The sequence below is a fragment of the Halichoerus grypus genome, chromosome 9 (genome assembly GCF_964656455.1).
Source record: "Halichoerus grypus chromosome 9, mHalGry1.hap1.1, whole genome shotgun sequence".
Lineage (NCBI taxonomy): Eukaryota > Metazoa > Chordata > Mammalia > Carnivora > Phocidae > Halichoerus > Halichoerus grypus.
The window spans coordinates 144,405,355-144,418,242 of record NC_135720.1 but is presented as its reverse complement, the minus strand read 5'-3'; positions in this window follow the sequence as shown (position 1 = coordinate 144,418,242).

Sequence of the window (12,888 nt, the reverse complement as noted above, 5' to 3'; positions counted from 1 at the left end):
CCAGGGTCACAATTAGTAACCACATGCTGATTGCCTGTTTATAACTGTTTCAACCAGGTAACAAAGTACACCCACACCAGGGCTCCCTGGGCTGATCCCATCCCTCTGCTCCACGTGGCATCGACTGTCAATCAGAATGTAGCCGTCAGGCAGGTGGGCTGCTCTTCATTCGCCTAAAGCCTTCGTCAGGGAATGGCTGGAAAGATGGGCCCAGCTGAGCCCTTCTCCCCTGCTGTAGGGTCCCGTGGTAGAGTAGTCACACTGCTATGGACTGAATTGTGTCTCCTGGAAATTCATGTGCTGAAGCCCTAACCCCCAGTCTGACCGTATTTGGAGACAAGGCTTTTATGGAGATAGTTAAGGTTAAGTGAGGTCATAAGGATGGGGCAAGGACGCACGGGGAGAGACGGAGGCAGCAGCTGTCCTGCCCCCACCCAGCCCGCAGTGGCTTGTGAGCTCCCTGAGGGCAGACATCTCACCTAGGCTGATTACCAGGAGCTCTCTGCTCCTATCAGAGTGACTCTCGCAAAATGCTGACAACTGCTCTCCAAATGAGTGATGGATAGTTGGATGCTCATTATACGTGTCTCTCAACTTTTCTGTGTGTTTGAAAAATTTTATAATATACATTTTGATTACAATTGTTGGCTTAATTGTATGTCTTCTCTACTTGAATATAAAAACCATAAGGGCAAGGAACATGGCTACCTTGTTTATTGTTGTATCCCAGGAGCTGTAATATGGTACGTGCTCAAGAAATGTGTAATTAAAGATGAAAAGAAATAAATAAAACAAACAAGAAAACAAAACAAACAAAAAAACCAAAAAACCTCTAACTTTTCGGAGGCTTACACAGAGCTCCCCCATTGCAAAAGTCCCTTTTCTTCCTTATAATTATCCTTTTGAATAAAGTCCCTGCGAAGTCCAGATTTGTTTTCATTTGACAAATGTTTCTGGATAAACATTACTTATAAAAGTTAAAATACTTAAGGTTAACTTCTTTTATGCCACACACCAAAAAAGTCTATACTAAAGAATTTCTGTACAACGGCAATAAAATGTAAACTAGATAAACCTATGAGTTCCCATCATCTGTCAGGAAATCACAGCAAAATGTAGGGCCTTCCATTATATGTACCTTGGCTTCTTTTAATTATTTCTATATTTTGTCTTTTTTTTTTCCTTTTTATAAACAATAAAGCCTTTTGGGCTGCCTGGGTGGCTCAGTCATTAAGCATCTGCCTTTAGCTCAGGTCATGATCCCGGGGTCCTGGGATCGGGGTCCTGGGATCAAGCCCCGCATCGGGCTCTCTGCTCGGCGGGAAGCCTGCTTCTCCCTCTCCCACTCCCTCTGCTTGTGTTCCCTCTCTCGCTGTGTCTCTCTCTGTCAAATAAATAAAATCTTTAATAAACTAACAAACAAACAAAAAACAAACAACAACAACAACAAACAATAAAGCTTTTCTTTTTTAATAAAAAAAAAAAAGTGTCTGTATTCAACGAAATCCCCTAAACCGTTGCTTTTTAAAAGGACAGGTCAGGGGTGCCTGGGTGGCTCAGTCGGTTAAGGGTCTGAGTTAGGCTCAGGTCATGATCTTGGGGACCTGGGACCAGCCTGCTGCTGGCTCGGTGCTCAGCAGGGAGCCTACTAGGCCCTCTCCCTCTGCCCCTCCCCCCTCGGCTCCTTCCCCACCCCCATGCTCTTTCTCTTTCAAATAAATAAATAAAATCTTTAAAAAAAAAAAAAGGACCGGTCAGCTTAGCTTTTCCTCCATTGCCTCCAAAGATCTTTCCTCAGGAAACAGAATACAATTAAAAGTTGGGAAGCAAATGACCAATTCAAAAAGAACTAATATTTAAGTGACTGGACATGATCACATTTTTCAGTGATGGTATCACCTGAGTTTGCCTTGGGCTCTCATACCCTGTATCTGGTCTTAGATGGCTCTATAATCTAGGACTCTTCACACTGGCCTCTCAAGGTAATGCCCATACAGGGAGTGTTGTCAGGAGAAATAAACCCATGTAAGTATGCGGTTGGGAAAAAACAAGTGTCGGGCAGAGACCTGGGTCAGATCAAGAGAGGCCGTTTAATGGAGAGAGAGAGAGACCATTAGTGTAGTGGTTAGGGCTCAGGGCTCAGACTCAGACTCCAGTCTACCTGGATTCCCGTCCTGGCTCCGTCATCCACTGACTCTGTGACCTTTACTTACCAATTTCCCCAGCCAGAAAATGGGGATCATAATCATGGCCCCTACGTCGCAGGATCTGGAAGGACTCTGTGCCCTAATAACAGAGCCCAGTATACAATAGCTTCTAAGTACCTATTCTGATACCTATTAAATAAACAACGCATCTCTCCTTCTCCATCAACCTGAATGAGAAGAGGAAGGATTCGCACAAATCAATGATTCCTACAAGGTTCCTAATGTTTTCCCTCCTCTGGATGCACAGCAGTCCATTCTGGGAGTTTGCCATCGGGTCGGAAAACGACAAAGCATATCTGTTCAAAGAGAACCTGTGTCTCTTCCCAAAGTGCAAGTAGATCCCTCTCCTTTATCAGATGTCGGCGCTCCTTCTCTTTTTCTGCTTCTAGCTCGTCATTACTGTGTGCTTCTTTATTCCTCTGTTTTAAGAAGTCTCTTTCTTCCTCGCCGGTTTCAGTTTCATCCTCTGTAGAGATAGATGAGAAGGGCACGGGGGCTCGGAGTCCTATCCGGACTGTCTGCCCGGTCCCGTTTCCATCATTCCATCAGCTCCTTCCTGGCCAACACCCTCTTGTACCATCATCGCAGGAGCCTCCAATGGGTAGTGCGGGTGCCGTGGCTGATCAGCTCACAAACTTCAGTGGTCCTGCCTCCTGCAAGGGTTCAGGGCTCGGAGTCTGTCCCTCACCATTGCTTCTTTACCCGAAGGTACCTAGCCAAATGGATCAGTACAGCCTGTCCACATTTTCTTCCACATATTCACTCCTAAGCTTAGAGCAAGTCAGATTGTCCCACAGTTTACAATATCCTCCTGATGGTTTAATTATTACCACTTTCATAGGCAGCCGCAAAGGATTTGAGGGTCTTGAAAAGGGTGCTAATCATCCAATAAGACATGAGAATTTTAAATTTGGGGGGAAAAAAGTCTGAGGAGGGAGAATGCTTCAAGTTCTTGGCTTGTAACCCTTTGGTGTCTTGCCTAGCTCTCTAAAATCCCTCCCTTTTTGTAATTCTTAAATTATCTGTACAAAATAGCATACGCTTATAGTAAAAATAAAACATGTATTGCAGAAAAATACAACCTAGAAAGTAGACGTCACTCATAATCTATCCCCTCCTCCCAGTTCTTCTGACACATCACACCCATTTTTTTTAAAAGATTTTATTTATTTATTTTAGGGAGAGAGAGAGAGCGGGGAGGGACTAAGGGAGAAGAAGAGAGAATCCCAAGCCGACTCCCCACTGAGCGCAGATCTTAATGCAGGATCGATCTCAAGACCCTGAGATCATGGCCTGAGCCGAAACCAAGAGTTGGACACTTAACCAACTGAACCACCCAGGAACCCACAATGCATCACACTTACTAATTTGGGTTATAGTCCTCTATGTATTTTTTTAGTGTGTACATTTGTACATTATTCTCTTACCAAAAAAAAAATTCATTCTACACAATCTACTGCAACTTGCTCCTAACAAAACAACATAATGTGGAAGTCTTTTCAAATCAGTACATACATTCCTTTTAATGACAGAATCACATTGTAGTGTGTACCATAATTTTTAAACTAATATATTTTTGATGATTTCTTTCTTTGTTGCTTTCTTTTTAACTACTTTGGTTCTCCTTGTTTTTCTCACTAGACCAAAAAAACCTAGATTTAAATAGTAAGTGCAAGATGAATGATGTCTTATAATGGAAATTTTCAGATGCTGAGGAATGGAGAGACTGCTATGTCAAAATGAAATACTTCATGTTTTTTTTTACTGTTAGAAGAAATTTCAGAGTGGGGCGCCGGGGTGACTCAGTTGGTTAGGTCATAATCTCGGGGTCCTGGGATGGAGCCCCATGTCGGGCTCTCTGCTCAGTGGGGAGTCTGCTTCTCCCTCTCATTCTCCCTCTGTGCTCTCTCTCTCAAATAAATAAATAAAAACTTAAAAAAAAAAGAAATTTCAGAGCTTATTTGTAAATGGACCAATATTTTTCAAAATCAAAAAGTAAGTTTCTGAAACAAAACTAATTCCTTTATTGAGGCAAAACCATTTTTACAGTTACAAATTTAAAATAGAATACCCGTTTCTCTGTGCAGAAAGGAGTGCTTTATATCCTTGAGAATTCATTTGTGTCCTTATTTTCTTTTAATTTGCCTTGGATAACGAAGGCATGCACACGGTACAAAATTCAAAAGATACAAAAGGTCCACCAACTTTTCACCCCAATGCAGAAATGCAGAAATGCCTCCAGATTACTGGGAGTCTGATCACTTTTCTCCAGGATTTTTAAATTGTGGACCTAGCAAGCCCCTCCCTCCACCTCGCTTTTTGGACCCCCCTCCCCCAGCTATCTGTCCTTCCAGACCAGCAAGACGGCAAAGGAAATGAGAAGCTGAAGAGGGGCTATAGGGTTCCCTACTTTGTCGCCTTTGCGCACTGCCCTGAAATGCTCATCCATCTGGGGTAAGATGAATAATGGAAGAACAGGCTTCTTACCCACGCTAAACTGGAGACATTTCTAATATTTTTATGGCGGTTTTCTCATCTTCGGTTCATGGTTTTTGTGCAGTAAGGAATTTGGCCTCGCCTTAAGAGAGGTCTGGCTTTCATCTTCTCCGGGAAGTAACCCCTAAACACGTGGGACTCCTCCCGCAACAGTGATGTGTTATCCCGTGGGCCCCTCCCAGCACAGATGACTGTGTTGTGCGCACACTCATCAGGTTGGCTTCATGCAGACGTTTGTCTTTGGGCTGAGGGAAGATGCTGGAAAATGGAGGAGACAAGGACAAGATGAGGAACAGGGCAGGTCTGGCCCTGGTCATGTTACACCCACTATTTTGAGTGACTTCAGAGAGATGGGGGGAGAGAAGAGTCAAAAGGAGGGGTTTCATGGAAACTCTGAAATTAGGTCACAGATATTGCTAACTCAGGGCTTGTGACAGAAACTGCTAATACCCATTTTCACCTTCCTCCTTCTTTGCTTACAAACCCAGGTTTTTATCCTGGTTAGCAATATGTGCTCAGAAAGATGGCCTTTGCCGACGTCCTTTTGCAGTGGCCAAAGGCATTTATGGGAAAGTTGCTGTGCGTAAGAACCTTCTGAATAGGATCTTCAAGACAGTGTGATTTGTCTCGGTTTATCTGGGATGATGTGATGTGATGTTGGGGTCTGGGAACAACGGTCAAGTGGTTTTATTAAAGCGTGGGTGATGTGGTTTTGGAGTATAGGGGAGGTTTGGTGGGGTGGAGTCTGGAGCCAACAACCGAGAAGGAATTCTTGAGACATCTTTGGTGCATAATGGTGGTTTATTTTATTTTATTTTAATAAAGACCCGATTTTTTTTTTAAGATTTTATTTATTTATTTGACAGAGACAGAGATAATGAGAACAGGAACACAAGCAGGGGGAGTGGGAGAAGGAGAAGCAGGCTTCCCGCCAAGCAGGGAGCCCGATGTAGGACTCGATCCCAAGACCCTGGGATCATGACCTGAGCCGAAGGCAGTCACTCAACTGACTGAGCCACCCAGGCGCCCAAAATGGTGGTTTAGTAAAGCCCGGGGTCAGGACCTGTGGGCTGAAACAGCGGCTGCCCCGGGGTTGTGCGCGTGACTGATTATATACTGTGGGGCTGGGGGAGGTGAGGCAAAGGGAGGTTTCAAAAGGACTTTCTTATGCAAAAGAGGACCTACCAGATACTGGAGGCCTTGTATCGTCAAGTCAAGGTTGTTTTTCCCTCTAGCAAGGCATTAACATGATGACAATTGGGAGCTTCCTGGAAGAATGTCACACGTGTCCCACCCAGGAGTGGGGGGCGGGGGGGTGGAGGTTGCAGGGTGTCGGCTTGTGCTGTGTCTTCAGCCCCTTCTGCTCCCTCATCACGGGGACAGGACCCATGAGCAGGACGAGCTGCACTGGGGTCGTGAGGAGTGACTGATGATATACTTTTAAGTTGGGAGGGGGTTAGGGACAGCACAAGTTTCTAAGGAATTTGGAAGCAAGGCTTTCTGGACCTTGAGGGGCTAGCTGCTGTTAAGATAAGGTCATTTACTACTGTCTAGTAAAACATCAGTCATGAGACCCTTCAGATGTATATCGTGGGCCATGGGCCTGGAGGATGATTGCTAACATACACCTTGGGGGGTAGAGACAAACAAGTTTCTAAGGGATTTTTATATGTTAAAGTTGACTTACAGGATCCTGGGGCCTGGGCTAAATTTGCCTTTTGCCCTCAGCAAAGTATTCACACCCAGGCAGCTGAGCTCCCAGAGGAAGGTCTGTGTATCCCAAGGACTTGTCAGTGGGCTGTAAGCTGTAAGGAAGGTTAATTTTTCTACATTTCTTTTGCCTTTGTTCTCCCCATCATGGGATGCTTCCTATTTGCATGCAGATTTTTACGTGAATGTAAGTTTTCATTTCTCTGGGATAAATGCCCAATGACATACGCACTCGAGACTCAAAACTGAAGTAGCCATTTGGCTACCTCATGAGAGAAACCTCCCCTGACTGCCCGGTATAAAAATAACACCCCAATCACTTTCCATGCTCCACATCTGGATTCATTTTTCATGGCATCTTTCACACTGTGCACTTATTTTAGTTTGCTTATTGTCCATCTTTCCTTCTAGAAAGCAACTCCATGTGCCCAGAACTTTGTTTGGTTCTCTGAAGTATCCTGGAGTCTAGAAGAGAGGTGGGCACATACTGGAGACTCAGCACTTGTTGAATGAATGAATGAATGAATGAATGGAAGGATCTCAGACATCTGTCTATATTAGTATGTATAGATTTACCTCACTCCTTTTGGTACCTACATAGTATTGCATGCCTGCACGGTATTATCAACAACCTGTCCCCCGTGGAGGCATGCTTATGTTGGTTCCAGTATTTTACAAATCCAAACAATGCTCTAATTACAATCCTTAAGTCATCCATCACCTTCGTGCACATGGGAGAGAAGTGGAGTGGATGGTTCAAAATGTATGTGTATTAAAATTTTTTTTGGCTATTGCCAAACTGTTCTCAACAATGTTCTCCCAACTTAGGCTCCCACGGTGCACTGGAGTGCTGATTTCCTCCCATTCTCACCAATACTGAGTATTGCCGAGCTTTGTAATCTTTACTAATCTCATAAATTAAAAGCATCACATTGTTTTATTTCATGAACACTGAGTGACTTGAACCTCTTTTCACGTTTATGAACCAATTGTTCTTTTTCCTATGCTCAAATCCTTTTCTCATTTCCTCTCTGCGTTTACTTACATTTGTGAAAGTATTTTGTCTCTCAAGGAAAGTCATCCACTGTATTATTTGCTAAAAATACTTTTTCCTCATTTTCCTTTACTGTTCGACTGTTTAAAGGTATTTTTCTGTATAGAAGTCATTTGATTTTTAATTTTATGTAATCAAATGTATCCATTTGTGGTTTCTGGGTTTGTGGTCATGTTTAGAAAGACCTTCCTCTAGATGACAATTTTTTAAAAAATCAGTTTTTTTTTTTTTTTAAAGATTTTATTTATTTATTTGACAGAGAGAGAGATAGCAAGAGCCAGAACACAAGCAGGGGGAGTGGGAGAGGGAGAAGCAGGCTTCCTGCGGAGCAGGGAGCCCGATGCAGGGCTCGATCCCAGGACCCTGGGATCATGACCTGAGCCGAAGGCAGACGCTTAACCGACTGAGCCACCCAGGCGTCCCAAAAATCAATCAGTTTTTTAAAAAGAACTTTTAGAGATTCATTTTTTAAAATTCAAACCTTTCATTGATCTGAAATATATTTTGGTATAAGAAGTAAGATGGAGGGGTCCTGACAGGGTTGCCAACGAGGGCCTTTAGGGTTGGTCTTGTTTATAGAAAGCTAACCAGGGAACTTAAGTCCTTTTAACATCTCTATTGATAACATCTTCAGTGGCTTACTTCCTTTTTAGGGTCTGGTTATTCTTTGTTGGTCACAGGTGATTATCATAAAGACACCCACCCCACACGCCTAGGGCAGGGTGGTCCGGATTTGTCCCCTTATCTCTCACTCTTGAGAGCTTTTTCTCTATCTTCACTTAACAAACTTCCAAGGCTTTACTCACACACACACACAAAAGAGGATGGGAATTTTTTTTTCCCCAAATGGCTAGCCAGTTGTCCCAGGATCATCTATTGAATGTGTAAACACCCACCTGAAATTCCCCTTTCATCCTGGACTAAATTCTTATTCAGATGTGGGTCTACTCCTCAGCTTCTCCTCTGTCCCGCGGATGGCGCAGCCTATTCTTACTTTAACTGTCCTAGCCTTGTGCTTCTCCTGATAGTCTTCATTTCTCCAGACTAACTTCAGTGTCACGTGGCAGGGCCGGAGAAGAGAAGCTACAGGAAGCAGGAATACCGCAGGCCTCACCCGGTCCTCTGCAGTTTAGTGCCCTGAGGATGAATGGTCCAAGCAGGGCGGGGTCAACAGTGTCAAATGCCCCCAAACCATTAAGATAAAGACTGCAAAGTGTCCTCTAGACTTAGCTAATACTAGTAGAAATTAATGGTACCCTTAGGGCAGCTAGACTGAGTAAAAGGAGTAGGTTAGGAATTCATTTTAAAATAAAATATTTAAGGGGCACCTGGGTGAGCGTCTGACTCTTGGTTTTGGCTCAGGTCATGGTCTCGGGGTCATGGGATCAAGTCCCGCCTCGGGATCAAGTCCCGCCTCAGGCTCTGCGCTCAGCACAGAGTCTGCTTGAGTTTCTCTCTCCATTTCCCTCTGCCCCGCCCCTGCTCATGCGCATTCTCTCTCTCAAATAAAATAAATCTTAAAATAAAATAAAATATTTTATTAATAATAATTGTATTTTAAATCAAAATCACAATGAGATACCGCCTCACACCAGTCAGAATGGCTAAAACTAACAAGTCAGGGAACGACAGATGTTGGTGAGGATGCGGAGAAAGGGGAACCCTCCCACACTGTTGGTGGGAATGCAAGCTGGTGCAGCCACTCTGGAAAACAGTATGGAGGTTCCTCAAGATGTTAAAAATAGAGCTACCCTAGGACCCAGTAATTGCACTCCTGGGTATTTACCCCAAAGATACAAATGGAGGGATCCGAAGGGGCATGTGCACCCCGATGTTTATAGCAGCAATGTCCACAGTAGCCAAACTATGGAAAGAGCCAAGATGTCCATCGACAGATGAATGGATAAAGAAGATGTGGTGTATATATATATACAATGGAATATTATGCAGCCATCAAAATAATGAAATCTTGCCATTTGCAACAACGTGGATGGAACTAGAGGGTATTATGCTAAGCGAAATAAGTCAATCAGAGAAAGACAATTATCATATGATCTCACTCATATGTGGAATTTAAGAAACAAAACAGGATCATAGGGTAAGAGAGGAAAAAATAAAACAAGATGAAATCAGAGAGGGAGACAAACCATAAGAGACTTTTAATCATACTGAGGGTCGCTGGAGGGGAGGTGGGTGGGGGGATGGGGTAACTGGGTGATGGACATTAAGGAGGGCACGTGATGTGATGAGCACTGGGTGTTGTATGCAACTGATGAATCACTGACCTCTACCTCTGAAACTAAATACACTATATGTTAATTAATTGAATTCAAATTTTAAAAATGGTAAAAAAGAAAAAATTTAAAAATAATTGTATTAGTTAGGTTTAGTTTTTGTTTCTTTTTTTAAAGATTTTACTTATTTATTTGACAGAGAGAGCAAGAGAGCACAAGCAGGGGGAGCAGTAGAAGGAGACAGAGACGGAGAAGCAGGCTTCCTGCTCTGCAGGGAGCCCTGATGCAGGGCTCGATCCCAGGACCCAGGGATCACGACCTGAGCCAAAGACAGACGCTTAACGACTGGGCCACCCAGGCGCCCCTTTATTAGTTAGGTTTAGTTTTTTGTTGCATATGCAGACAAACCAAATAAATGGCTTAAACAAGACACTGACTTTAGTCTCTCACATATATGAAGTTTGATGCAAGCACTCTGCGGTGTATAAGGACCCAGGCTTATTCACCTGTCACTACACCATCCTAATTGGCTTCCAGCATTCAAGATTGCTTCATGGTCCAGGACAGCTGCCCAAGCTCCTACCATCCTGTGCACATTCCAGGCTGAAAGAAGAAAGAAGGACAAAGGTTAATCCCAGTGTTAGAGCTGACAGGTAGGTAGGCTCTAATAGGATGCCTGCAGGCCAGCAAGGAGGCAGCCGTGGCCGGCTGTGGGGAAGGTCAGAGGCCTGTCCCACCAGACAGGCCCACGATGGCGGCGCCACGACAGGAAAGCCCTGAGCAAGTGAGGAAGAAAAGGCGTGGAAACCCTGCTTCCAAGAAGTCCTTGCCCTAGTTAACAACTATCAGTAAAAGAAGGTGAACCCCACAGGCTGCATATGCAGCTCGCTGGCTTGCACACTCCCTTTCCCTCTCCCTCTCCACCCCCTCTAGCCTACTCTCTCTGTCTCTGTTTCTTGCTCTCACATCTTGAGATGGTACTTTCACTTTAAAAAAAAAACAACATTATTTATTCATTTGCCAGGGAAAGAGACAGAGCATGTGCACAAGTAGGGGGCACGGCTGTCAGAAGGAGAAGCAGGCTTCCCGCTGAGCAAGGAACCCGATGCGGGACTCGATCCCAGGACCCTGGGATCATGACCTCAGCGGAAGGCAGATGCTTAACCGACTGAGCCACCCAGGTGCCCTGGTATTCTCCACTTTGATAAACTTTCCTGCTTGTGTCGCTCATTCACTATGTTGTGTGTCTGTCCTTGAATTCTTTCTCCTGATGAGACCAGGAAACTTTGGTGACGTCTTTGGGCCAGGCTGGGTTGAGTCCTCAGGACCTGTGGTCTCCACAGTTCACTGGGCAACAGATCCATCGCCAGCGGGACAGGGCTTCATCCTGTTGCGTTGCCTTCACGAGCATACCTTAGTACTGGCAGCAAAGGGGCTGGGAAGTACCTTTGAGCTGACTATATTGCTATCTGCAATTAAACTTGAAGGAAGGAGTGGAAACTGGCTATAAAACAGTCAAACAACAGTCCTTTCTACGTTGTATTAAGATCGAAAAGCACTTATTAAAATAAATGTGTGTACCAGAAGTCCCAAACTGGAGGCCAGGAGCTCAACCTCATCTGCAGAGATGATTTTACAATTTTTAGTTTTCAACACTTAAAAGTCAATAAGTTTCATACAAAACTCCAGATTTGGGGCATCTGAGTGGCTCAGTCATTAAGTGTCTGCCTTTGGCTCAGGTCATGGTCCCAGGGTCCTGGGATCGAGCCACACATTGGCTCCCTGCTCAGTGGGAAGCCTGCTTCTCCCTCTCCCACTCCCCCCGCTTGTGTTCCCTCTCTCGCTGTGTCTCTCTCTCTGTCAAATAAATAAATAAAATCTTAAAAAAAAAAACACCAAACCTCCAGATTTCTGGAGTGGCTCAGTTGGTTAAGTGTCCAACTCTTGGTTTCGGCTCAGGTCATGATCTCAGGGTCCTGGGATCAAGCCCGTCATTTGGCTCTGCGCTCAGCAGAGTCTGCTTGTCCTTCTTCCCCTGCCCTTCCCCCACCTCGTGCTTCCTCTCTCTCAAATAAATAAATCTTTAAAAGAAGAAGAAGAAAAAAAAAACCTCCAGATTTCTGCCTTCTCTTAAGCTGAATCTGGGCCCAGATTCTCAGCGGCAATCTTTAGCGAGAGAGAAGTAGCTGCCTCTTGGGAAGGACATCGGTCCTCCAATGAGTCCCTGTCCCCATCTTTCCCTATTGGTCCCCTGTCTGGGCTGCTCATTTAAGTTCCCCTCTTGCCTCTAACAGGCATTCATGTTTGCACACTGGTCACTTTACAAATAAATAAATAATAATGATTACTTTCAATGTGATTAGAGAGACCCCAAATTGAGAGTATAGAGGGTCTGGAGAGGAGTCTCTGTCTCCACTTAAGCATCTGATATCAGTTTCTTTATTTATGAAGTATGTTGGACTATGTGAAAACCAAAGTCACTTCCTACTTTAAATGTATGCCCTGATTGAGAACTTTGAGAGAGAGGTAAGGGTTCTATGCAAGGCAGTCAAAGTGTTCCCCTAGAAAATAACCAAGTACTCAGAATTTGAGGTTCTGTGTGACCATGGGAGGCTGACTGGAAAGGAGAGAGGTCAGTGTGGTCAGTTTGTTTAGGCTATGCTCTAAGGAAGGGGTAGGACTGATGAGCAGGCTTGCAGAGGACTGTGGTGGGCACAGCCCAAGCCCTGCGAGGCTGGGTTGGGATTGTGGCTTCCTAAGAGGACAGTGAAGGCGTTACTTCATGTTGGAGGCCAGAAGAGCTAACTGGAAGCCCATGCTCAAGGATTTGGACAATGACCTGGTGGCAAAAAAGGAAGCTTTGAAAATTTCTGAGAAGGGAGAGAATAAAAGGAGCATTTTAGGGTTTTTCTAAGGATGATTCTTACCCTGGAGGTGTTCTTATAAAGAGGCTGGAGGGAAAGACTCGCAATAGGGAAATGAGTGGAAATGCTCACAGTCACCCGGCTATCAACTCATCTAAAAAACATCTGCAAAACTGACAGTGTTGAAATAATTTCGCTCAAGGTGTAATAATGGAAATTAAAGTAAACAGAGGCACGTTGAGAAATAAAGCAAGGCAAGGCTGTCTGGATTCAATGAAATCAAGAGGATGAGGACAATACCGAGGAAACAGCAAAGGAGACCA